General features: G+C 38.9%; 1 protein-coding gene across 1 annotated transcript in view; it reads right to left on the minus strand.

Moving 5' to 3' along the window:
• Nucleotides 1-23256, minus strand: part of CACNA1D (calcium voltage-gated channel subunit alpha1 D) — a 212815-nt gene that overhangs the window by 173123 nt on the left and 16436 nt on the right. The window lies entirely within an intron of this gene.

Raw genomic sequence — 23256 nt, forward strand, 5'->3', positions numbered from 1 at the left:
TCATGTCTCTTTGTTGGTGTAGGCACCTACACTGAAACAGGAGCCACAGATAATAAGAAAATCACAGGCCTACAGAACAAGGGGACAATCACAGTTACTACATTAGAGAATGGGGGAAACAAGTGTAAACTGCTACTGAAGTGAAATGCAAGCCTAGATTTTCACATCTGGGTCAAGAGTTTAAAGTAATTTTTCTTTAAAATCTGGCATTCTTACACGTAGATCAAATGAGCTGCATTACTTACAGGACTAAAGGACTGAAGCTAAATAATTTAGGAAGTGTGATATAATCTCAATATAAATGATATGACAATAATTCTTGAAGTGCCTCACTAGGTAGAACTGGGACTGTCACGTAAAGATCCCATCTTTGGCTTTAACGTTAATATCTTGTACAAATATTCAGCCTTTGTTTTTACGAGTATCTAAACACATGTATGAGTTGTATATTATTCAAAAATTGCTTTCCCTGTCTCTCTGAATGCTGTAGGATACCCAGATTTCTACCCTGCCAAGAATTTTTCTTCCTGCTTTTACGGTGACCTGCAACAAAACACAGAACCATGTCAGGTCAAACCTCTGACAACGGTGCTTTCACTGGAGTTCAAAGAGTTTGAAAGGACAAAAGCACAAACAAGGAAGCAAAGTAAATATCCTTTCATATCATAAGACTTTCCTGTGTAGCTCTTGACAACACAAAGACCAGCTTAATAGACTAGGGAATCAAATCCCTATAGAAAAGCACTGAGGGATCACACCAGTAGTAGACAAGGCAACAGAGGAGCTTTCAATCAGTAATAGAGTAGATGCAAATAACAAAGTTCCTTTAGGACACAACAGGCTCTCCCTTTATGTTTTTCAGCCAGCAGGTGCAATTATCAAAAGGTGCTTGGGAAATACACTTCATTATTTAGAGGGTTTGGGGACTGGGTTTTTTTCATCAGAGACACCACTGCCCAAGCACATCAAATGAGGATGTGCTGTGATGTGTTTAATTTAATGGAAATGTTCCAGTTTTGCATCATATTAATATTTCTAAAACAACTAACAAATGCTGTCACACTATTGCTTTCTTCTACATGCCCTTGAAGCTAATTGAAAATCAGTGAGTGCAGCCAAATCTCAATATTTTATAATCACCTGCCTCTCACAGTTGGCTTGTTGATGCAGTTCACTTACAGCTTTGAACTTATGTGTAAAGCTCCTTTCAGTGACTGTGGAACTGGTGTCTCAAAGTGGGGTGTCATTTCCCAAGGAAGGGGTTATATTGCCTTGAGACAGCTGACAGACCTGTCAACATACTCTGCAATTTAAACACAAATAAAGCTCTATTATGCATGCAAAATAAAACTTAGGATCAGGTGGATTATGTCTTGGGACTTTTCCAGTTTGTTATTGTGGAGCAATTCTAGCATTTCCCTATGCAGAAACCCAGCAATGAAAGCACTGGACACTAATATCTCCACTCATTTAATATGCTTGCATTTTTTTTTATTTTTATTTTTTTGCCCGGGGTCTTTATTTCCTGTCACATAAAGGGATTATTCCTGAAAATGACTCTCACTCGATTCAGTAAGATTTTTATCCATTTCTACATCTGAAAGGTTTGCATCATCAAATAAGAAACTAGAGATTATGGCTATGAAAATATGTGAATAAAAGCAAAGGGACAGATGCCGAAGCCATAAAAATTACTAAGGCATAATCTGTGTTTGCTGTTCCATATAAATACACAGTTAAAAAAAATACACAAACAAACCCAACAACATAGAATACAATCTCAAAATTTATTTCCAGCTTCTATCTGATTTAGTAGATGAGGGGTTTTCTGTTTTGTTCTCTACAAAGGCCAGTGATTGAGCTTATTTATGGGCATATTTTAGTTCTTTAAAGACACAGATTGCTTCCTCTTGTCTCACACTGAATTTGGAAAATTGTAAACAAGCCAAATGGTGAATTTCACTTAGAAGTTCCATTTAGATTAAGTTGATTTAGGTTTAAGGGCTCTGCATAGCTGTAGCACATTTTGACCTACTTTGTGTACAATACAGTGGGTAAAACAACACTTGATGAGAGAGAAATAATTTTTAGTCTGCCCCCTGAGAGCTAATATAGGTAGCTAGCAATATAAAACACATTTGAGTGCCCCATGCATAAGAAATCCCATTCCAGAGTCACACAATGTGGGCACATTACAACTGTACCTTGTACCTTATACAGTCACAAATTCCAGCAAAAATCTGTTTAAAAATTCAAGGTTTAAACAAAGTTGAAAGAGGAAAAACTCCATTATTTTAAAAATCCTAACAAAGACTTTCTCTCAGCCACCCGTGTTTTTGAGATGATGATGTCTCAGAGGAACCTCAGAACTGCTTTAGCCCTCAGTACATTGTGTTCTGCACGGAAACACAAACGATCGTGACCTTTGCCAAGGAGCTCCCTGGCTAATGATACAGTTTCTCAGCATCTTGCAGTCAGGCATGTACTTGAAGAGTGTCCAAGGTAAATTAAAGTATGTCAGATATTGGACCAGCCCCTGGATGTAGTCCTGGATTGCCACAATGTAAAGACATCTGCAAAGAACCTCTTTCCATCGGTGCCATCTCTCCTCAGAGCAGTTCTAACTGAGGAACAAGTTGGAGTTGAAAGTTTTCTTTCAGAGTGGAAAGGAGAAAAAAGAGCTCAAGTATTTCGGGCGGTTTTGACAACAATAAGATTTTTTTAAAGCACGGCACATCTTTATGACTTTTAGTATCTGACACAAGGAAAGGTGGCTAATGCTGCCTTCCCTGCTGCCCCTGTTCTTGAGCAGTGCATCTCACCTGGGGGCTGCTCCTGGGGTACACACAGCGCACCCACACCCACACAGAACACTCACTCTGTGCAGGGAGTAGCTGACTGTAATGAGGCATTAAAATGTTCCTCATTTGTGGCAGTAAGGAATGGTGCTGTGATGCCTGGGAGGTAGAGCTTCTGAACTCTGGAGAGAGCAAATGTAACAGGGACTTCAAAAAAGGGTGGTTGTGAACTGATTTTTTTAGAATAATAAGCTGTTAGACTACTTAAAAAACATGGGGAATTGAGCTATATAAAACCAGACAGGAATGCTTCTTCATTAGGCTGGGTTTTTGTCAAGAGTCTACACTGTAAATCCATGTGAAATATTCTTTTTCTCCATCCTTCAAATCTAATTTTGTTTTCAGATACAATATCACAATGTTATAACTTCTTCAGAAACACTAGTTAAATTATATTCAAATATGAAGGTTTGGGGTTGGAGTGTGTATAGAGAATGGATTTGATCTTGCCTCTGGTGGAAAGGTGCCCACTATAAAATCAGATGACATGTTTTCCAAGTGCATTAGCTGATATGCTCTACAGAAAGATTTTTTTGCCTTCCTAGGAATTTATCTGAAAAAAAGCAATTTCAGTTTATTTTTTACCTCTGCCTAAGAATCCCGCTTCCATACACATTTACCTTTTGGCAAACACAATCTGTATCTTTTCAGCCCGTGCCTGTTGCATCACCAAGCACCACCTTCTCTGCTGTTCCAATGAGCCAGCAATGCAGCAGTGGCCCGGGGGCAAAGGCTGACTCAGAACCACTGAAGCTAAACATCAATGCTTCCCCTAAATAGGCAGACACTTCAATATCATTGACTTCCATGAGATCTGGTATTTCTTTCAACCCAGCCACATCCAGTGCTAAATAATGAACAAACCAGGAGGTGGGGCAAGGAAGGGAGGACAAGGGATTGCAAGAGCATGAGAAAGATCAGCTATTCTAGGCATAAAAGAAGGATAAGACGGATGTGGATGACTAAAAATGTCAAAAGAGTTCTTGAGGAAAAATAGAAGGTATATGACATATATAAGAACATGAAATCTGAAGAGGATTAAGAGAATTATGAAATGGAACTGGAAGACTGTAAAAAACCCCAAACCCAATCACAGCACTGAGTAAGGCTGCCAGAACTGACAAAGTGAGAAGACTGCAAAGAAAAACAATAAAGGATCTCAAAATATTTAAGTGATGTGAGAATCAACAAGGAATTAGCTAGTGAGCTCTTAAGAGAACCTGTGCGTGAGAGGACTCAACAAAACAAGTTAAAGCTAGAAATGTAAATGCCCACTTCTCTTCAATATCCATGCAATAAAGGGAAATGCCAGAAAAAATAACACAGCTTCCAGAGGAGGACACTGTATAAAAAACAATTTTTACGAGTAATAAAAAAGCTATAACCTTTGTGCCACCTAGAATAACCAATAACACAGAGAAGCTGTGAAGGCTACATTATTTGTGACAAATATACTTGAAAGAAAATTTCAAACAGTGACCCTTTACCAGTGATTTTACAGGAAGAGCTCAAGATGAACACAAAAAATAAACTAAATCTGAAAGAGCCAAGAAAGCAGAGATGACTCATTATAACCTGAGTGTCCAGACTGATCCTACTGATATTAAAGCACAAGATCAGTAACCAGGCATAGCATTAGGAAGAAATAAAAAGCATTCCATAGCAATCCACAAAATGGGAAAACATTTACAAATATAGGATGTTTCAAACTTCATTTTCCAACTTTACTTTGAAGTGAAGTCAATCTGAGACAACAGTTTGCAATCTCTCCCTAGTTTCAGGTGGGTTTTTTTCCCCCAGAACCAGTGGAGAGCAGCAGCAGCTGCATCCTCAGTGGGAATCTTAGGGAAACGTGATGGTACATCTGAAAAAATGGGTGATTCAGGATCAGCCATGAGCCCTCTCCAGAACCTTAAAATAACCCAAAACCTGAAAGATCTTCACACCAGGGTATTTACCTTATATTCTACCAGCTTTTTGCATAAAAGGTCAGCAGGCCCATCCTGCATCGGATCACTGGCTTTAGATTTCGCAGCATGAAGGAAGGAACTCACTGACCATCATAGATTCACAAGATATTACAGACAAAATGGAAGAATGTAGTATTTTTTTGTAACTTGAAGTTAGTTTGATTAAACCTTTAGTATCAAGTAATTCAGTCAGAGAAAAAGAGAAGCTACTGCATTCTTTGCTTCTCTACACCTGAGCATGCAGTAACACTGCTTAATTTCTTTGATTAATTCAAACATTTTCTGCCATGAAAAGGTTACTGAACTCATGTCTGCAGCCTAAGAACTGCCAAAATAGGCTGAAAAATACATTTTATCTAACTATTCTCTTCATCAGATTCAGAATACCTCTGCCCAGATTCTGCACATTCTAAATAAACTCACCACTATGCAACTCACATTTCTTTTTCTCTGTAGATGCCTGACCTTCTGAATGCACATTCAAACAACTTTGTGGGTTTTCACCTTTATGTCATTGAATGCTGCTTAATATAAATGTCTCTGGATATGCTTCTTACCTCCTTACTGCCCTTGCCCTGACACCCTCCCCTGTCCCGTGTTTCAGGCTGTACTGAAGCTTCCATGGATGCTCTAGTCGATGACATTACACTAAAGAGATCCACGCCAAAACTCTTTGGCCACCACCATCCCTGCTGATGTCAGCATAGCTGTGGGAACAAGGCTAGTTAGCTAATTGCTTTACAGAGCAGGCACAGGCAAGGCAGAACTCAGAGCCAAGTGTTTTGCTGGAGCAAGGAGGCAAAACGCCCTGGGAGGCGCCGATTCCATCGGGCTGGAATTCACCCTTGCAATGACAGCACGAAGGGTCCTGGGTGTGCTTAGCAAACAAAGAATAAGGTTTCTATAGGGTTGTATCCCACCCGAGCACAACAGTGATTGTCTGTATTTTATGTATCTGGATATATTATTTTATATATATATGGGTTTTAACTGCAATCAATCTGATGATTTGTGGGTACCCCAAACCAGTAACTTTCATTGTTTCACACTGATTTTATCAACACCAGGACAGGTTATGCATTCAGGGTAAAATCATGGAATTGTTGAAACCAGAGGGAGCTCTGCTGCTAATTTATCTAGTGTTAGGACTTACCTTTCTGCTGCAGGAACTATTCCAGCAATGCAATGAAGATTAAATGGAAGAGAACTCTGTGATAATAGTAAGTCAGTGACAGTGCAGTGAACAAGCAGGATTCAGATTCCTGGTTTTAATAGTCTTATTTATATCAAAGAACGTATTCCATGCCATGATAAATTCTACACAATATAAAAGACACCTTGATCCTATGGTTTGCAATAGAATCACTACTAAAAGTAATTATAAATAAAATAAACCCTTTTACTTCTTTTACATTTAAAAATGCAGTGCAGTACTTTGATAAACCAAAATGCTCTCTTAAAGGACCATTCTGAATTCATAATCAACCCATGATGGTTTTGAGTTCCCCTGAAGATTTTGCAAATTACTTAGTAACTAGTAAGATGTTTTGTTTTAACTTGTCTTCGTTTGACCTCTAAATAAACCACTATAAACCTTTAAGTAATAATACTCAATATCACCCAAGCTTGCATTCCTGTGTCAAAAATTCCAGTGCTTCAAAATCATCCTCTGACCACTGAATTAAGCACTTCAAGAGAATAAGTATTCAAATTCTTACTGAAGCCAAGTTACTTCTTACCAAAAGTGTAAGTAATTTTAAGTCATTTATTAAATCATGCTTTAAGTCATTCTCCACTGCTGCAGGGTTTTCTTTTAAGATATAAAGCTTAATTATTTCAAAAACATTTTTATTTCTCAATGACATATGCTTGTGATTTCGTGATGTGAACAATAGAGTGTCAGACATTATTTTTAAATTTCCCAAGGACAGTTCCCCAGCTTGGAAGGAGAATTCAATACTAAAATTCAGCTTGATGGAAAGAAAGCTGAATTGTGCCAAATCTGAGCAGTGTAAATGGAAGGACCAAGGTAATTATATGTCTGTCAGCCTGACAGAGATCCTGGGCAAAATAATAAAAAAGTCAGCACTGGAATTTTTAAGTAAGGAAGGAAGGTAATATAATTCATACAGGATGGCATAGGACAATGGAAAATAAATCTTTCAGACCATCTTGCCATTTTTTTCCTTTTGAGGTTAAGAGGTGTTTTAATAAAATAATTTCATTAATATATTATATTTAGAATTCTCTATAGTATTTGACATGACCTTTTGATAACTAAAAGAGGATGATTTCAGGTTGTTATACAATGTATGAAACACTGTCTGATGTGCCCTATGAACAAAGTGTGGGCCTGCAAAGGACTTTGCACCACTGACCATTTTCCTAAAGGCTCAGTTCTCTTTCAGTCATAGCTACTGGACGTGCTACAATGATTCATTCATAAAATTACATAGATCAAAATAGACAGTCACAATAGTCTCTAATGGACTTAAAATCTACAGGTCTATACTTTATATGCTGTCATGTAGAATCACTGCTAAGCAAAGATCATTCTTTTAACATCTTTCCAAGGCACAAGTTACTGGTTCAGGTATCATGGATCATGCATCACACACTCACATGCTCATACTGGAGACAGGAAAGACTATTAGTGGATAGGTAGGCTCACGTCATTTTTACAAAAGGAACTGAAATTTCTTCTTTAAACTGAACCTTTGATTTGCATTTTGAGTTTCAGAAAATAAATAATCTTAGTAACATCATGAATTAGGAAGGAAAATGAGAAAAATACTTCAATAGATCAGTATAGGAAATGCAATAATTCTGATAGACATATAGACCTTCCTTGGCATTATATTAATGCATCAGTATCTCAGCTGAAACCTTATGTTTCATTACAAGCAGATATATTTATCCTCTAGAAAGCACAAGTCCTAGATCTTTTAGGATTTTATGGAAAGTATTCAAAAACATCTAGGGAAAAAAAGGAGACCAATTCTTGAACAGAGCTCCTCCTGGAAAGATGCAGTAAAATTTTTCACCTTTACATTAAACCATGTCATTTCAGCTTAGCAATCAAATCTTTGTCTCAGTCTGTGAAACTCTGGTATGACAACAGATCCCTATTACAGAAGCCAAGCATATAAACCACCTAAGGAACTACCCAAAATAATTGAGACATGCACAGAGAAGCTCCCAGGGTAAGTCAGGGAGCACAGGCCTCACACAGCCAGCTTTTCACTCAGCTGAGCTAATGGGAAGTAAGAAGAGCTACAGAGCATCAGAGGCAAGAGGGAAAAGATTTATCAGCATTAGCATAACAAAACCCGACTCAATGACAAAATACATGTGTCTGTGTGCCGTGTTAGGTTAAAGCAACTTTGCATTTGTGAAAAGATACTGAGAGCTTTGCTGTGAGAAGGTATTTCTCAGGTTTAATTGCCACTGCTGAAGGGCACAGACCTCCCTAGAGCACTCTGTGGTCCCTCAGCTGGGTGAGCTTTCCTTCTGCTAAGTTTGGCAGCCTGGCACAAAATCCTTTTGACTTTGGTAGGTTTGCAGGTTTTGTACTTTATTCATGCATGATTTATTCATAGACTATCTATACTGCATTGTACTTTATTTACACTTTAGCTTTTTTTTTTAATTATTATTTTCTTTAAAGTTCTTCTGAATTTATCGTAATTGCCTAATTCATCTGGGGCAGGTACCTCAGAAGCAATTTGTTCCCAGCTCTGGAAGTCAGAATATGAACTGGATTTTTGCAGGTGCCTGCAGCCAAAGGTGTGGCTCATGGCTTTGCTGGAGGCTGTCTGCATCAGCAGGTCAGAGGCAGCAGGATTTACAATTTTAAAATGCACTGAATGAGGGGAAAAGGTGTCATATGGCAGTGAGCTGGGACATTCTCCTTTCGTGTTTAAATTGGCCACTTCACTCACAGTGCTGAAGATACAAGCTGATACATCTGTGCACAGTAAATGCTGAGCTAAGTTAAACTGATTTTTAAAAGATCACACACTGTGCATTTATTATGCATATTACACTTTTCTTAAAATAATGTTAAAATCCAATTTGCACCAAAATTATGATCACACATTGACTGCAAAATTGACTAGAAATAGCTTTTTCATATATATATGACTTAGACATACACATATATATACACATATATATCTATATATATTTTATGTATACATATATAACTATGACAATATATCTATATATATTTTTATGTATACATATATAACTATGACTGTTTAATTCCATTTACTCCTGAAACAGCCAGAATATAGTGAGTAGATTTCCAAAATGTAGCGAATTGTTGTCTTATGGTCACATCTTTTTCCTGTTCCCAAAACAGCTGTAGTGTTGCTTCATCTGCTACTGCCTACTCTCATTTCCAAACTCACATTTTAGTGGTCACAGCACTGTACATTTGCAGTGGAAATAAAAGACATTTTCCTGAAGGCATCTTTTAGAAAAAGCTTTTTGCGGCACAAATTCAAGAAAAATCTGTGAAAAAAAGAAGCCCCTATTGAGCTTCCCATCATTTCTTCATAAATGTTATTTAGTACTGAAAAGCTGAAGTAATAAAACCTTAGAAATAGGCCTAGACAGAAAGCACTTAAATATATACAGGAATGATAAAATGTGACCAAACTATTCCTTCAGTTCCTTAAGAATCTCTACCTGACAATTTTATACACCACGACCACTCCTTTCTCCAAAAAATAGTTTCATGTATGTTAGGGAGTCAATCAGTGTGAAGAGGGTTAACAGAGTGGATGCCAAAACAGGGCTAATCAGTTCTATGCCTTTAATTGTAGAATTGTTGTATTTTTCACTTTTTTCAAACAAAGGACTGTCCTACCGAACACTCTCTGTCATCTGGATACATCACCAGTTCTTCCCCATTGACAGCAGTTATTTAAATCTGGGAATTAACACAAAATTGCAGGGTTTAAATTCTCCATCAGCTGTTAATTAGTATCTATTGTATCTAATAATTCTAGAGTATTTTTAAAGTAGATGTTGTCCATGTGTTTTCCATTCTCTTTTTCTACCCTTTCACAAAATAAAAAAGATTCTCATTCAGTTTATGCATATTTGACAATATTGAGTGTAAAGGAGGGTGAGGGAGATAATAATCCATGTTATCATATAGCAAATTCTCAAGAGAAAAATGTTTCACAGATAAAGGCACACACATGAATGAACTTTTGTTAGCTATTAAATTGCTTCAGAAAAATTAAATAACTACTTATTTTTCCTGCCCCTCAACTCCTCTCTAGTCATTATGGCTCTTTGTCGGGTCATTCCTCAAACTGCATTCCCAACAGCAGGTACAGCTGGCACCTCACTCTATGTGTGTGTGATTTTGATGTTTAGTTACTACAAGAAAATTTCTTCTACCATTTGGTTCTCTGGACATTGTTCTCTGTCCATAAAGAGAAGCCTTTATTGAAGAAACTAAACATACAGCTCCTACCAGGTTTTATCTGGACTAGGAGTTCATGCAGAAACTTGTGATTAACCCTGACACCAGTGAAGCCAGTTTGAGAACTGTCCATTTTCACTTATCCTAATTCTGAACTGGGTTAAGAAAGAGGCTTAAAATCCCAGTGGACATTTGACTTGGAGCTCACCCTGCACATTAGTCTGGAATGGAAATACAATGTGCAAAGCTGTGCAGTAATCACAGGAATCAAACTTCCCTAACTGCCTTAAAGGAATGTCTCAGAAAGTTCCCTGAGATGTTTTTTGAGCTCAGCTGATGAAATTATTGCCCAACCTGAATAAAGCTGCTGTTCATAATCAAGAAAATGCAAAACTCCTACAGAATTGCATTTTCCAGGAGACAGACTGACTCTCACTTCAGTAGCAGCGTAGCCACAACCCATTACTATGAACAATGGCACTGAAAGGTTCACTGTGTGTAAGAAATAAACGTATAAAATCGTCCTTTTTCGTTATTGGCTACCCAGGGAATATGTTTGTATGTCCACCCATTATCACACAGTAGTAAAGCACAGTTCCACAGAGAAACGAAACAGATGTTTGTCAACTGGTATTTGTAACTCACTGTATGGCTTGAATGGCATTGTCAAAATACATTTTCACTCTTATGGCCCAGGAGCATAAGAGTGACTTGAGAGCTGAGCCATCGTGTTCTGTGGGATTTCCAGACAGAATACTATCAGATGGGTGTAAAAGGTATAACCAGCGTTTAAGCCTGTACATTTTCTCTAAATGAAGCACTAAGCATTTTATATTAAAACGTGGCACTATTAGGAAACTAACTTTAGAGTTGAGCCAAAAATTCCATATTATTTGTGTGAGCAGAACACAACATTCCAAACTCCTTTGCACACTGCACACAGTGCAGAGTACAACAGTGGATCTGAGAGCATGTAAGAGCAGGCAAGGTCTCTGGTTTCCCCCCTTCCTTCACAAGGCCATCTCAATCTCATACTGGTGAGGAAATGGAGTGGGATGACCTACAGGATCTTTCCCTCACTAAATTGCAATTCTGTGCTCTCTGCAGTGATGATGAGAGAGCTAATTTATGAATGGCTGGGTCACAAGAGAATTAATGTACCACAGCAATGGAGCACGATATGCAGATCGGAGAGGGAGGAAGAATGTGGAGCTCAGCAAATCACTTCTTTCTCATATAAGCTGATGCTCAGCTTAGAGGAAAACCACACTAATGATGCAGCTGATGTCTTGTTAGAAAACATCTGAACTGTGACCAATTTTTCTTGACAAGAATTTTTATTCTGTATAAAAATGAGATGCTTAGTCATATGGAAAATAAAGACTAAATCAGTGATGTAATTTCATTGAATGATGGAATTTCAAAAAGGTAGGCTTTTTCTTCTATTATAAAGAAAATCTTCTAACAAGTCTATTGAACCAGCTCATTAATAAGCCTCTTTCCCATCAGTATCAAAAGAGAAGTGAGAGCACAGTGCCTAGAGGATAAACAAGGATATAAAACCTTTCCTTACTGTTTTAAAATTCCAAGTTTCCATGTCCCTGCATTAGGCTGCATGTGTATGTTCATGCACAAATAAGAGTGACAAGCAACAAATATCCTTGACAATTTTTAGCCTCTTGCTGTACACAAACGAAGGGCAAATATGGAAGAAAATGCAACGTGTCAGACATCAACACACTTGTTTCTCCCCCAAGATATGTGCTAGTTCTCCATAGGGAAATGTGCAGGGAAGTAATTCTCAGAATAGAATGCAGACTTGCTGATGATTTAATACATACATTTAAGTGGGGGGAAAGGGAAATGAGCTAAACTATTTAGGAAAAGTTTTAGCAGCACCAAAGTTGGTAAGTGAGGCCCAAGACAGGGAGACAGATGAAGGGACTGTTGTCCCCCAGAGGTCTTGGCCATAGTCCCTCTGAAAATGAATTTGTAGTTTTCCCTTAGGTTCCAGTGAAAAGGAGGCTGCCAGAAAACGTCACTGGTTGAAAACACACCCACATACCTGTCTGTCTCTTTACAGAGCATTTCTTTCCATGGCTTCTGGCTAAGCCACATACAAGGTGCCCATAAGAAGCAACATGGATTTATGTGTTACCATATTTACCAGAATGTCCTAGTGTCAAATACTGCCTCTGCATGCAGGCATGAAAAATTGTGTCACTTCTTGGGCAGAAGAGATATATCTCATTTTCTAAAGCTTTCTGCTTGACTTAACACATGGACTTCCTGTAAGCTATTTGGAAAAGTGGTACAAGGGACAAAAAGTCTAGAATTTATTACACTTATAGTTATGCTGCTTTGTTTGGAAGTTTTCTTAAAGTTTACTAGACACTCAACAAATCAGTATTTTTTTATACTTCAGGTCATATCTGTGTCTCAAAGAGCAATCATAATGAAATCAGAATGCTTAACACCCAAGTCTTACTACTCATTACTACTTATCACTTTGGTTGTATGCTCAAGAAAATATGTGTATCTGTCTCCTGTACCCATCCTCAACCCAGGAGTCACTGAGATGTATCTGCTCTGCAGGTGCTGCATAACTGCAGTTATTCACCTCTGCCAAGGGCTCTTTATGAATTCTTTATGTCCCACTGCAAATCAAGAGTCCAGAAAAGCAACCAAGGAAACCCACATCTGGATTTTATTACCATTGCCACCCTGCTCAACAGGCTCCTAACCAGCCAACCTTTGTACTCACATCTTCTAAATATTTCAAAATGCTTTACAAAAATGAATGGACTAAGCTTCTAATCCTCCTTTTTAATATAAATCAAAACCACTGCTTTTTACGTGGAGATCAGATGAGGCATTGAGAGATGAAACAAGTTTTACTGCCATCACATGTCTGGGGTAAGAATAAACCCCCAAAATTTCTGCCTTTACCTCATCTGCTGTGATCTGCCCCAGAGTACAATGATGGTAAAGCATAACAAAGCAAGAAGGTTACACGGGTCTTTTCCCCTGCAATTTCTTTTGTGCAGATGCTTTATGACCGGCAAAATGTTGTAAATGAAGAGCTCAGAAATACAGAGAACTGTTTCAACTGAAGGGTGAGACATAATCTAGAGAAGGCTGCTACCATCTAGTTTGCAATTCTGATTCTCAGAAGCTTCTCATGGTGATTTTTTAGCTTCTTTAATCAAACCTGACTCAGAGAATAATCATATCACCCCCACTGCTGCTGTTCTCACTATTAGCATTGTCCCTCAAAAGACTATTAATGAATAACTGGTGGTAGCTGTCAGCTCAAGACATCAAGTGTTACACACAGTTGTAGAGACAATGTGGCTGTGTGCCTTCTTTATATAGTGAAATCTTGAAAGATGGAGGGGAGTTAAAGAGAGCCAACGATCTGAAGGGTTTGTGCTGTTTCTCATGGAAAGCAGCTGACAGCAGTGCTCCCCAGGGCAGCCACATCTGTGGAACACCATTCCAGGAACTCCCCAAATCATCCCTGCTCCAGAGAACCTGAGAAGTAGGTGCAAGGCCTGTGATATAATGCTGTCACATGTGAAAAGCAAAAAAGAAAAAGAGCAAAGGTAGGTGATGCACAGTAATCTCTGTGAATCAACATCATTTCCATACAGTAAAGCAAAGGAAAAGTGGGATAATTTCAGACAAAGCAGGTGAACTTTTGAGTCATCAGCATTTTTATTCAAAGATCATAGTAAAGAATGAGAGAAATACAGATCTCATTGTGACAGGGAAGCACAGGAGGTGAAATGAAAGCTTGTACCTTAACTTTGCTGACAGCAATGAGTTAATCTGTTTCTGGTACAATAAATTTGAAGGGTCTTCCTTCAGTGATCCTGCCAGAGCTATTAATCTCCCTCTGGACAGGTCTAAGCACCCACTGTTTAAGAAGTTTTGTCAGATTCACAACAGAAAGGACAATGACTTCATCACTAATATTTCTCTTAATGGACTAGACTCACAGAGGAATATCAGCTGAAAAGGACCTCTGAACCCACCTGGTTCAATCCCCTACTCGGAGCAGAACCATTTTAGATCAGGTTGCTCATGGCCTTGCACAGTCAAGTCTTCTCCATGCCCAAAGATGAAGATTTCATTTCCCCAATGGGTAAATGGGGCTCAGCTTCCTGAGGCTCATGTCAGTCAGTGGATGTCTGCAGGCTTTTAACATCCCTCTGCACATTCACCTTGTTTTATCTTTTTTAATATATGCATACCATTTTTACTTTGTTCAAATTGACACAGTGTTAATCTCAGTCACCATGGGAAGATATATGGTGGAGCTAAAGGGATTACAGTTCCCTCTTCTTTAGCATTACCTGGTCACATGGCACAGGGAGAGCCACACATCCACCCACACGCTAATTGCATCTGACTGGAATCAGGCAGAGGCGATTCCTGGAGCAAAATCCTTGTCTGGTATAAAATACCAGAGCATATTTGAGATGAAACAACTTCTGCCATTTTAGAAAAGCTAGAGATCCAGTCCAAAAGGCATCTTCAAGAATTGTTTTTGCTGCCACTGAAATCAAAGGGATACTCCACAGCATTGTTACTTCCATTGCTGCAGCATCAGGTACGTGCAGACAGGGAATGGCACTGCAGTATGGATTCATAGCTAGTCCATACATTATTTGCACTATGGTAATGTCAGAAATGTTTTGGGCAGCATCTGTGCACACAGGAATGCAGACATCCTGCTCCAAATGAATTACAGTCTAAAATATTAATGCCTACATCATCCACTGACACTTCTTTATTACAAGTTAAATTTTCTCACTCTTTGAGGCTTCACTCTTTTCCCCTTTACAGCACAAAATGCCCTGTTTCTTCCACCTCAGAGGACACTAACCTTACCTCAGCCAGCACACACAAAATTTGGTGTCGTTAGGGGGAGTGATCTCGGGGTCAAAGTTGATGGCAGTGCTGGAATGGCAATGAAGTATCGACCCTCTTGCTGACAGCATTTTTCCTTCTCAAATCCCAAACTTTTCCACACCTCTAAAAGAAGGAGGTAGCCCCCAGAGAGGAGTCCTTCCACCCCACTGAACAACTCACTTAACTGCACAACTTCTAAGCCATAAACCACTTGAGTAATCCCACTGCTCAACACGGGATAAAAGGAGAAAATAGCATTAAAGATTTACAGTAAAGAACACAGCAAACTCAAATGATAGCTGTGCCGTTCACGTCACTACAGCTAAGGGTTTGTCAGCACTTTCATTATAATGCTCATTTCTCTGCTGTCACTCCGGGCTAAAATTTGGCAGAGCATAAAACTTAAAGCCCAGGCAGACACAATAAGAACACAACAAAAAGGAAAGCAAAGGTTTCAAGGACAGCATCCTAAGATACCTTCACCTGTCAGGAACAAACAGTATCTCACAAAGCTGGGAAAACTATCCCTTCTTTCATTACCAGGGTGTGATAGAGAGGGAACTGCACTGAAAGCACAGTGAGATACATAGTTATGAAACTACTATGAATGGTTTAAAAGATCCAGAAGGGGAAGTAATAATATGGTAATTTAAGTCAAATTTATGCTGCAGTACAATGGAAGTAAATAAGGTATAAAGAAAAGGCAGACCACACACAAATATTACATCTGAACAGCAAAGATCAAACTTCACTTTGGGAAGGCAGGAGAATATGTCTGCTTGGACTGGTTTGAGGAGTGGCAAATGCCACTAATATAAGAGTTTTCTTTCAAGCAGTGTAGAATGCCTTTCTCCCCTCTTCCTTTCAGCATTGAGATTGTTGCTGCAGCACTCCAAATCTCCAAAACACAAGAAGAAAACGGGACTAAGCATAGGACTACCTCTTGCAGTAACAGAGCTGGGTAATGCTAAGGTAAAGTGTGCACAGATTACAGTATTAGTTATTATTTTTTATGTTTTTAAAAGTTTTTTAACAGGTGTGATTAATAGAAAATGGCAAGAACAACAAAGATAAAGTTACTGTTGCACAGACTCCCTGCATTGGATGGTTTCATCACTGCCCATCTTTGTCAGTAGATGCTGTGGGACTTAGCACAAGCCATTTTAATTTTGTTTCAGCATCAATGAAGATGCTTCTTATCTTTAAAAAGCACTTAGAGATGAACTGTACTATCTGTGCAATATGTGATTGCTATTATTATCTCTGTAAATTTTTATGAGGACTTGAAGGATTCCAGTAACTCAAAAAAGAGGGTGCTTATTTCTCACGTTCAGAATTAGTTATAACAAAGATTGTAAGACAACAACTATATAGGTCACCCAATCCCGTTGACTTTGTAAGGGTCACATCTTCCTGGACTTCATAAATGAGGTTGGGACTGTGATATTCTTCCAGCAGCTTTGGAAGAAGGGCAGCTGTGCATCCTTCATACTATATGTTCAAGTGTTTGAGAAAGTCTATTACATCATTCTTCAAGCAGCGCAACTGCTGAACATGGAACACTACATTGTGCTCATCTTAGGACAGCTCTGATGGCTGTAAAAAACAGGGTATTAAAAGCAATATTAAAACAGACACATGCCCACGCAACATCAGTTTAATTTGGTAGCAAAGGAATTATTTTCACTGTAGTAATTAACACTGCTGGTGCTTAAGAACCACAGTTCTGTCATAAGTTTCTCAGATCATGCATGCATGTTATAATATAACATTCATTGTCATTTAGCACAGAGAAGAGGTGGAACTCCACTCCCCTGCTTGTCTGTGCTGCCAGGGAAGGGCACACTGCTTGCATAAGATACAGGTCGCACATTCAGAAGCATTTTCCTGGCACTCTCAGTCTTTTTCCTTTGTGCAAAATGCTGATGCTTTCGAGATTGGGTGATTTAGCGTGTCACTGCACCGCGTAACAGATGGCACAGGAGAGTAGAGTGAATGAACAATGACTGGGGGAACATGTTTCACTTTGTTCGGTGTGCAATCCCTCAGCAGTTCTGACACAAGGCAGCTATAATTCACTCCCTTTAGATCAATCTGCTCCCTTTGTTTAACACTATCCAGTTAATAGTGAGATACACCTTTCAAAAAACTAGGTGAAAAGTCAGTGCAGTGTGCAGAATTAATGGGAAAGAGTCGAGTCTTTTTAAACCTGAGGTCCTTATTTCCTTCTAACAGGACCCCAGAACGAGGAGTGTTGTCTTCATTGTGTACCTGACCATGCAGCTCCTGAACCAAAGCCAGGTGTTTCCTGCTCCTCTCCTTCCAGGCCTGCTCTGCAAAGCACAGCCCTCCTGTGGCACTGCAGGCCCAGCTAACACCTAAAGCCAGGTTTTATGGGGGGTTTAAGCATTCTTGAGTAAAAACCCTAAACTCTGCACCGACCCTTTATACACAGATAAAGCTAGACAGAGATAAAGCTTATACAGAGTAAGGAACAGAGAAAATAGGTTGAAAGTCTTCAAGGCAGCATTCACCGGGGGGGAAGGGGTGAATTTATCCACTCACTGGGCACAAGGAGCAAGAACAGTGGATTAAAAAACCCTTAAACAGGAAATAGCTGCAATATGAAATGCAAAGGATAAGCTTTCCTCTCCTGTGAATTGAGGATCACTGATACTCAGCAGCATTCCTACATGGTGTCAGACCCCAGGCAGCTGTTTCTGATGCTTTGATGAGGACAGAAAGGAAAGGAATGTTAACATGAGAAGTGGATGTATCAGGTAAAAAATATATTATAAGCTCTTCAATGTAGGTATTAAAACATCAAGCTATGAAAAGCACTGCAGCGCTCTATAGTAACAGGCCAAACATTACAGTCTAAAAATGTTACAGAAATGTTTACATAACCGGATCTAAGGACCTAATCCAATGCTCATGGACTTCAGTGAGACTAAAAATCTTGATGCAACTTCTTTTTTTCTTTAAATAATCCCTTGGAACTGTAAAAACAGTTCTGTGCTGTGTATTTGGAGACCAAGGACTTTCTGCTGATAAAAATCTCGGAAAAGCCAATATTTTCCGAAGCTACTGCTGCCTCTGAAGATTAATTAACACTGGATTGATTTAGTTGCAAGGTGAAAAGAAACATGATTTTTTTTTTTGGTCGTAATTTTCTTTGGTTTAAAACAATATGTTACTGATACACACTTCTTACGTGCTACACGTTTTTTCTCACCTGACAGCTCTCAAGCTTTGATCACCAAGACTGCAAGAGGAAGCACACTGTGTAATAAGGGCACAGATCCTACTTCAGGGAGGAATGTGGCAAAACACTTCTAGTTAGAGAAATAAATTTTCTATCCTTTGGGAAATCCAGGCATTTCAAAGTTTATTTTCATCCTTAGTGGGTAATAATAATACTGAAACCTGACAATGTTTGGTGAAATGTGGATTGCACCGCCTTAATTTAGGAATATCAGCCAGGTCCTGTTGAAATATTTTTACATTAATATTGAAATATTACAATACAGCTAAAAGTTTGAACAAGAAAAAAGATCCAAGTGAAAACCAGGAATGTTGAAATTCAGCATTCAGTTTCATTTTTAAAACATTTTAAATGTTTTCCATATCAAGTTCTTCTGCCATACCACTGGAAGATATTTTGAATTAGGTATTTTCCAACAGTAAAAAGTCTTTTTTTTCCTACAGCTTATTGGAAATTTAAAATTTTATCAGCTTTCAAAGCAGTAAAAGTAAATAGAATCACCTGAAGCTGCCCTAACAGCTAGGAATGTGTCTGCACTTGTATACATTTTATAAATCATACATCCTGTGTCTGCGATCCATAATCAGGGAGGGAGGGAAAGAAAAGAGACTAAAAAGAGCTGCTACTGATTTATTATCTATGCCAAATTCATAGAACATGAAGTTCAAATCTGCTTAAAATGCACTGGACATTTTCTCCACTCAGTATTCTATATTAACAAAACAAGCAATTACAATATCCCTTCTGAAAAGATATAAACAGGTACTTTTTTTTTTTTTACAAGGTTCATCCTTGTGAACCACTAAAGACACCTTAAAATTTGCTTTTATTCCAAAAATAGCTTCCACATCACCTTTTTTACACGGTTAGTTTCAAAGCCTTAAACGACCTCCAGCCAGTCAGAAACCTGTGTCAAATTATTCAGTACCTATCACTGTACTATTCTCCATAACCAAAGCCCTCATTTTTTTATTGGAATTTTGAGCATACAGGAAACATTCAAGCATAAAGTCTGGGCAAGGTCAGCATGATCTCTGCCTGGGCTGGAAATGATGTGGGAACTTCCACTTGGTTGGTCTCAGTGCAGTTTCCAAACAGTGCAAAAAGGATTCTAGGGAAGCAAGGCTGGGGAGGACATTCGTCCTGAGCTCTGCAAGGTGGGAATCCTCACAGGGAAAGGCATTATTTGCTTTTCCAGCAAGTCATCCTAACTTGTATCAGGGAAAGCCTGATAGATATGGGGATACATAACAGCAGCAAAATGACCATCCACTATTTCATTTCTGTCCAAGCCTTGTGGCAAGAGAAAAAGGAGCCAATTTCATGCAGAATGCAGGGATAGGCCTGTTCCACCTGCTCCTCCATGGAGGCCGAGGGAGCAGAGGAAGTGCCTCTGAGTCAGGGTGAAATACAGATACTTCTCCACAAATCAAAGAGGTAAAACAAAATTTTTCACAAGAGTTTTGCAATTCTTTTCCCAGCTGAAGGTTATGTTAATCACTTCCCGAAGGCCATTAGAATAGATCTAAGTGTAAGATCCACAAAGTAGATGGGAATTACAGTGAAAAAACAGGAGCCAGAATAAGCCTGTGCTAGTGTATACTCGGGGATTAAAGGCAATTTAACCCCTGCCATCACTGTGGAGGTTGTGCAGTTGTAAAATGCCTCACACCCAAACCCTCCAATACATCCTAAACCAACACCACCTTAAGGCTGATCCCTCAGCTGTGGAAATAGGCTGGTTTAAAGGCACCTTTGATACCCTGACACACAGGAAGATCTTGTTGCCAAAAAAAAGAAAATAGATATGGGACAGGACTTTGAAGATAATCAATTCACTGGAGAAAAAAAAGCCTCCCAGGCTCTGGCAGGTTTTTCTCATACATATGGAGTGTCTGTGCCTCATAAAATGTGAGATCAGTCAGCATGTCAGCATTAATGAATGAGGAGAACCACAAAGGAGAAGTCAAAGCACGAGTGCAATGGACAATAACAGCCTCAATGACTTTTTTAACTCACAAGCTACAGGTGTGCTTTCTAAAATATGAAATGAAACTGAGTTACAGAGTCCACAGTGCACAATTCAAGTCCTATGCAACATCAAATATAAGGAATCCATGAAAATTGCCTCTCTCAAAATAATGATCTTCATTCACCCTGCAAGTGTGCACCGAGTCCGTGTGAGCAGCCCAGGATGAAATCAAACTTCAGCTGGTTTTGCAAAAACAAAAGACAGCAACTCCAGTGGTCAGTGAGGTACAAGAGCTGCAATAGTGACCACTGATGAATAATCCTCCAGATCTTTCCTAAGAGAGCAAACTGGCACCACCGTTGGAAAGGTTGCTGAATTCAGCACAATTCTTTATCTCATTCCACTCAACCATTTAATTTAAATGAAAGCATTCTAAACAACATTTAAGAACATTTCAGTAAGGAGATTTTTTAAAATAAGAAAGAAATCATCATCATTTTAAAGGATCATTACTAACCCCTTCTACCTTGAAAACTAACTCTTTTAAATAAAACAAAAATGTATTCTGAGGACCGTGGGTTTCTGTTTCTCTTTTACCTGTAAGACTAGTTCAGATTTGCTATTCATGTGGAAAATGTTCTGAACAGACTCGAGGTCAAACCCATTAAAGCCCAAAAATTATCTGGTCTGTGTTGCCCACACTCCTGATTTCTGGTCTGTAACAAGAGGACAGTGCAAAGTTTCAGCTTTGCTCTTTAACACATTTTGGTCCTGGTGTGAGTTAGTTGTCTCCAATATGAAAAATTTATTTTCTGTGCTGTTTACTGTCTTAATATTCTAAAACTGTGAGATGACACAACAGCAAATCTGCCCTAGCATAAACATCACTAAAGAATGGGCAGGTGTTTAGTCAAGGAAGAACCAACAGACATCAAAATTTATCATTTAGGTCTCTGCCCATTATATACAAAAATCTAAAATTATAGTTGGTTTTTTTTTGTACCATGCCCATTTCATTAAAAACAAAGCTTCACGATTTCACACAAATTCAAGACGTGGCAGAAAAGTTCTAGATAAAATTAAAATGCAAATTATTTTAACCAATAGACAAGAAAGGATTTTAAATTCTTTTTTATGAGCATACCATGGAGTACAGTCATATATATTTAAACTATAGTTATCAAGCCAGGTCCCCAATTTTATTAAAGTTGCTTGTAATGGGGGTCTCTTTAAATTAATCTGCAGCACACTAAAATTCAGTATACTAAGATATGGAGCTAAACCTTGTTTTCCATGGGAAAAAAAAACCACTGCAACAGAAGAACTGCAGTGCCATGCAGAGTAATGTTTTAACACTTGTTAAAGTGCTCAGTTTTGTAGGTAAATCATGTACTGGAAAGGAGTACCCAAAAACTGGAGTGTGCTTTCTCCCCAGCCAGCGTATCCCAGCATTAAACTGACCACTGGTATTATTCAGTAATACCTGGGAAATACCTGTGTGTTCCTTTTGTGTGCCAAGATATCTCAGATACACTGCCAGGACTGGCCCTAAAAGAACAGAGTTAGACCCAGCCATTAACACTATTGACCCTCCACTTTCACAATTTATACAGTAGGATGTTATATATGTATCAACAGATACCATCTGATAAGACATTAGAGCAAGAGAAAGCTTGTGCTTTTTTTTTTTCGAATTGCTGAGAAGAATGACTATGGTACAAAGCCTCTCTTCAAAATAACAGCTGTCTGTACCCTGCAGGAATGATGAAGAAAAGAAATTGGGCTATTTGATTCCAGCAGGGGTTCAGCAAAAGGGATAAAGAGCTGGCAAATTTCAGAAGGCTGCCTTAACACCTACCTGCTACCAGTAGATCTTCTGTTTATACAACAACAACAAAAAATAGTGAAGGGCAGGAGGGTGTGATGGTGTGACTTGTACTGACAAAACAAGGTGTTGATTCCAGACCATATGTATTGAATTCTCCCCAGAAACCGAAAGAACAGTCACAGAGTCCATCTGGTCTCTGTGCTGCAGAATAAAGCCTCCTCTGCTCAGAGCACTCGGTGCAGCACATGCCCACAATTCAGCTTCACCTTCCTGTAATTATCTTGGTACATTCCCCAGAAAGCTTGTCTTATCCACTTGACAGCGGCCAAGTGATCTGGGCAGACCCCAGTGCTGTCACTGGGCTGGTGGCACGTTAATGGACAGCCCCACAAAGATGTGACAGGGCAGCCGAGCAAAAGGTTTATCAGGCATTTCCTCCGCACATTTCCCAAGCCACTGCACAGGCGTCAGCACTCAGTGGAGCTGATTCTCCCTATCTAAGCAGCCTTGCCAGGGCTATGACAGTGATTCCTGCTTGAAATGTTATTCTGCATTCCAAACCAGGGCAAGATTGCATTAACCATGGAAGAAAAGGATAGTCAATAACTATCTGAAATTATGCCACATCCTCACTTGAGGAACGACTGGATCCAATTCACTGAGCTCTGTGATCCAAGAGAAAGGTGTGAAAGAAAGGTTGGTAAGCAACTGAGAATATATGCCCTTTATTTCCTTACATCTCTTTTGCCACTAATATACCAAATAATTAGTGCTTTGTTATAAAATACTGTCGGGGTTGCCTGAATACTCTTGTAGTTATTTAATAAATTACTCAGCAAAGGAGTGGATTTAGCCAGGCGTCCACTGGTGAGGAGACTGCTAATTAACTGATATCCAGGCAGGCAGCAATTACCCTTCTCCTCCTAGACAAGAAGAATATCTCTACTCCAAATATGTGTCCAGAAAGAATTAAGAGCTATAAAACGTACGCCTCTTCCAGTAGGAA

This window comes from Myiozetetes cayanensis, unplaced genomic scaffold (genome assembly GCF_022539395.1).
Source record: "Myiozetetes cayanensis isolate MyiCay16 unplaced genomic scaffold, myiCay2020 scf18, whole genome shotgun sequence".
Classification (NCBI taxonomy): domain Eukaryota; kingdom Metazoa; phylum Chordata; class Aves; order Passeriformes; family Tyrannidae; genus Myiozetetes; species Myiozetetes cayanensis.